The sequence below is a fragment of the Hylobates moloch genome, unplaced genomic scaffold (assembly GCF_009828535.3).
Source record: "Hylobates moloch isolate HMO894 unplaced genomic scaffold, HMol_V3 SCAFFOLD_1, whole genome shotgun sequence".
Classification (NCBI taxonomy): Eukaryota; Metazoa; Chordata; class Mammalia; order Primates; family Hylobatidae; genus Hylobates; species Hylobates moloch.
The window spans coordinates 113,753,838-113,759,103 of record NW_026652276.1 but is presented as its reverse complement, the minus strand read 5'-3'; positions in this window follow the sequence as shown (position 1 = coordinate 113,759,103).

Below are 5,266 nucleotides of genomic sequence, written 5' to 3'. Positions count from 1 at the left end.
TGCATGCCGTGGGCAGGAGCTCTCCAGGCGCACAGTACTCAGCACACGTGTGACTGGACTTCACCGCACCTATCTGTGAAGAGAGTAGGGTGATGGTGAAGGGGGCTGCTGAGTGGGGTGCTGGGCTGCTCAGTTCTGTGGGTTCCCCAGGCCTCCTGGGGCCGGGACATGCTGGGCTATGCGATGCATCTGTCACCACCCCTGCCCTCCAGGAAATGACCAGTTTAAATACAAAAAGTGAGTATGTGACAGTGTTGGGTGGTGCCATGGGTAGTGTGGCACCCCTGGGCTACACAGCAACATTAGCCACACTGCACTAGGCTTCAGGCATTTTAAGAGACTATGAGATTTTTAACATCATATACAATGGGCCTGATGTGGTGGCTCACGCCTGTAATCCCAGCACTTTGGGAGTCTGAGGCAGGAGGATCACTTGAGGTCAGGAGTTTGAGACCAGTCTGACCCACTTAGTGAAACCCCATTTCTACTAAAAATACAAAGACTGGCCATGTGTGGTGGCGGGAACCTGTAATCCCAGCTACTTGGGAGGCTAAGGCAGGTGAATTGCTAGAATCCAGGAGGCAGAGGTTGTAGTGAACAGAGATGGCACCACTGCACTCCAGTCTGGGTAACAGAGCAAGACTCCATCTCAAAATAATAATAATAATAATAAATAATATACAATGTTTATTATTTATTTATTTTTAGACAGGGTCTAGCTCTACTGCCCAGCCTGGAGTGTAATGGTGTGATTTTGGCTCACTGCAGGCTCAAGTGATCCTCCCACCTCAGCCTCCCAAGTAGCTGAGACTACAGGTGCTCACCACCATGCTGGGCTAATTTTTCTATTTTTCGTAGAGATGAGGTCTTGCTATGTTGCCCAGGCTGGTCTCAAACTCCTGGGGTCAAGAGATCCTCCCTCCTTGGCCTTCCAAAAGTGTTGGGATTACAGGCATTAGCCACTGTGCTGGGCCTACAATGTTTACTTTATGCCCTGAAACTTGAGAACCTAACCTCCTGGATAGGATGGGTCCACACTGTCTGTGTATTTTCTCATTTAACCCTCATAACAACCCCCATGCAAGCAGGTAATGTATTATATCACCATTTCACCAAGATGTAAACCAGTCCTGAGTGGTTACAGAAACACCTACCCATGGCACCACCCAACACTGTCACATACTCGCTTTTTGTATTTAACCTGGACATTTCCTGGAGGGCAGGGATGGTGACAGATGCATCGCATAGCCCAGCACCTCCTGGCCCCAGGATGCCTGGGGAACCCACAGAACTGAGCAGCCCAGCACCTCGCTCAAAAGCCCCCTTCACCATCACTCTCCTCTCTTCTCAGACAGGTGGAGTGAAGTTCAGTTAATTCCATAGCCTTTTAGGAAGAAGCAGAGCCCACAGCTCAAAGCCAGCCCATGCAAGAGCAACAAGGCCTGTCTGCAAGTCAAAGACCACCAGCTTCTGTGCACAAGAGCTTTCTTGCATCAGTTCCAAAACTCAAGCATTAGCTGGGTCAGAAGTAACCATACCCAGAGAGCCACAAAGAGTCCCAAGGAATTTTGTTAAGGTATCTACATAAAACCCCCTTACCTTCTGGCCAGCCCAAAGTCAATGATCTTAATTTGATGTCCTGTCTGATTGACGCACAATATGTTCTCCGGCTGGGAAAGAAAGAAGTCTGCTTAGCCCAAGCAATAGCTGAGGAGGTCTGCAGCTGCCACACTTGTCTATAGGCCTCTGTTTTCCAGCCTTCAAGGGACATGAATGGCTCAGGGCAGCCCTGCAAGGGCTGGATAGATAATGGAAATACATGAAGGGGCTGGTGAGACAATAAGGATTGGTGTGGAGTGTGGGGAACTGCAGGCTCCCAGCCTGTGTAAAGGGACAGCACTACCCAGTCCCAGACACTGGTCACCACGTAGGAGTGCAGGCACAATGCCAGAGTTTCTCAGTCCTCAAGAGAAGCTGGGAATTCAGGGGTTTTTTGTTTGGTCAGTTTTGTTTTTAATTAAAAAAAACAGAGATGGGGTCTCACCATGTTGCCCAGGCTTGTCTTGAATTCCTGGGCTCCAGAGATCCTCCAGCCTCAGCCTCCCAAAGGGCTGAGATTACAGGCGTGAGCCACCATGCCCAGCTAGGAATTCAGGTTTTTATGTGAAAATTCCATGCTTTTAAATGTTAACAACTAAATGAAATCTAAACTCACGTCTCAGAGCCCAACAGAATACCTCTGGGATGTATAATTGGCCCATGAGCTGCTTGTATGGGACTACTGGTTTGGGGCTGGGTTTCCAACACTGGCTGTACATTGGAATCATCAGGGGAGCTTTTAAAATGCCAATGTTATACTGGAATGCTAAGAGAATTTAAAAAAAAGAAAAAGAAAAAGTCCCAGTGTCCAGACCTCAATCCTGACCAATTACATCAGAACCTCTGGGGTGAGACCAAAGCATCACCGGTTGGTTAAGGAGAGCAGAGCTGCTGAATGTCCACCTGCCATTCTGCAGTGACAGCTGTGGCCCATGGCATGAGGGTGGCAGCCTTGGCACGCCTCTCCTCTTATGGCATTTGGATCAGCTCTGAGGCCCTGAGGGAGTCTGGAAGGATGCTCGCTGCTCATGCATGACAAATTTGGGGGTATGTGTGTTGGGGGCTTGAGGACAGAAGCTGAGTGAAGATGTACGGCTTATGAGAGACAGGACTTGCAGACCCAGTGTCCAGTGCCTGAGGCCCAGGGGCTCATTACCTGGTTCTGTAGCCCGAGATGAGTCCCTCCCCATTCCTGAAGACTCAATGTCTCCATATGTAAAACAGGTGTAATAACCTCTTCATGTCTGTCCCCCCAGAGGGTGTGAGGATAAAATGACATAACATGCATGAAACACTTTACAGCTTCCAAAGCAAATGTCAGCTACTGTTTCTCCCAACAGAAGTTTTCATTGTTATTTATGTTACAATGGGGTTGTACAATTCCTCAGATAGGTGCGAGAGAATGGTGTTTAAAAATCTCTGTCTTCTATATAAGATCTAGAATAACACTGTCCAATAAAAATATAACGTGAGCCACATATATAGTAATTTAAAGTTTTCTAGTATGCACATTTAAAAAGGTCAAAAGAAACAGGTTAACTTAAATTTTATAACATTATAAGTAATACAAATAATACTGATTTTTACCATAAAACTCACCTTTTTTGGGGTGGGGGTGGGGACAGCATTTCACTCTTGTCGCCCAGGCTGGAGGGCAGTGACAACGATCTCGGCTCACTGCAACCTCTGCCTCCCAAGTTCAAGTGATTCTCCTGCCTCAGCCTCCCGAGTAGCTGGGATTACAGGTGTGGGCCACCACGCCTAGCAAATTTGTTTGTATTTTTAGTTGAGATGGGGTTTCACCATGTTGGCCAGGCTGGTCTCAAACTCCCGACCTCAGGTGATCTGCCTGCCTCAGCCTCCCAAAGTACTGGGATCACAGGCGTGAGCCATCTCGCCCATCCAGAACTCACCATTTTAAAGTGTGCAATTCAATGATTTTTAGTATATTCACAGAGTTGTGTAATGATATCACTATCTAATTTTGGAACATTTTCATCATCTCAAAAAAAAAAAAACATACCCATCATCAGTCCTTGTCCATTCTCCCCTCACTTCCCACCCCATGGCAATCATTAATGTATTCTCTTTCTCTGTGGATTTGCCTATTCTGGACATTTCATATAAATGGAATCATAAAACATATGGCCTTTCATGTCTGATTTCTTTCACTTACCAGAATGTTTTCAAGGTTTATCCGTGTTGTGTAGCAGGTATCAGCACTTCATTCCTTTTCATTCACCGCTCATTCTCTGAGCCCTTCCTGCAAGACCTGCCCTGGCCTCAGAACACGGAGGGAAGCAGAGGCTTCCTGTCATGGGCCAATCAGCAGCCGACAGCCTGATGGGGAGACTGGACTAAACCTCAAGACATCCCTAACATGTTTATTAAACACCAGGGCCAGAGGAGAGATCTAGCAAGTTCCAGTGGGGCAGGACAGACGGGAAATGGCACAAGAACTCAGAAAAGAGGAAGTTCTATGACTTCCCTTACCCAGAAATAACAGCTAGTTTCATTAATACATGAAGTGCTCCTACAAATCAATAAGAAAAAGGCAAAAAAACAAAATAGGAAAGAGGGGGAAAAGATATGAGCAGGCAGTTCACAGAAAATACAAAAGGTTTCAAACCTGTGAGTGATGTTCAGTCTTCTAGTAAAATAAATATACATCAAAACTGTGACACGTTAGTCTAGCTTTGGTTATATTTGAAATTTTCCATAATAAAAACCTAAAATTTTTTCGTAAGTTCAAAAGGTTAGCTTTAAGAGACATATAAATATTTGTGTTATCTGGGTCTGATACAAATAAACTGTAAATTTTATTTTATTTTTGTGAGACGGAGTCTCACTCTGTCACCCAGGCTGGAGTGCAGTGGTGCAATCTTGGCTCACTGCAACCTCCGCCTCCCAGGTTCAAGCGATTCTTCTGCCTCAGCCTCTGGGGTAGCTGGGACTACAGGTGCATGCCACCATGTCCGGCTAATTTTTGTATTTTTAGTAGAGACGGGGGTTTCACCATATTGGCCAGACTAGTCTCGAACTCTTGACTTCGTGATCTGCCCACCTTGGCCTCCCAAAGTGCTGGAATTATAGGCGTGGCCCACCACACTCAGCTTTTTTTTTTTTTTTTTTTAAGATGTAGTTTTTGCTCTTGTTGCCCAGGCTGGAGTATGGTGGTGCAATCTTGGCTCACTGCAGCCTCCAACCTCCTGGGTTCAAGCAATTCTCCTGCCTCAGCCTCCCGAGTAGCTGGCATTACAGGCATGTGCCACCATGCCCAGCTAATTTTTGTACTTCTATTAAAGACAGGGTTTCAGCATGTTGGCCAGGCTGGAGTGCAGTGGCGCAATCTTGGCTCACTGCAAGCTCCGCCTCCCGGGTTCACGCCATTCTCCTGCCTCAGCCTCTCCGAGTAGCTGGGACTACAGGCGCCCGCCACCACGCCCGGCTAATTTTTTTTTTGTATTTTTAGTAGAGACGGGGTTTCACCGTGGTCTCCATCTCCTGACCTCGTGATCCACCCGCCTCGGCCTCCCAAAGTGCTGGGATTACAAGCGTGAGCCACCGCGCCCAGCCACTAAAATATTTTTAAAGTATAAGATAATCAGGGAAATTTGAACACCGAACTTCAGTAATACTAAAAAGTTATCATTCTGCCCAGTGCAGT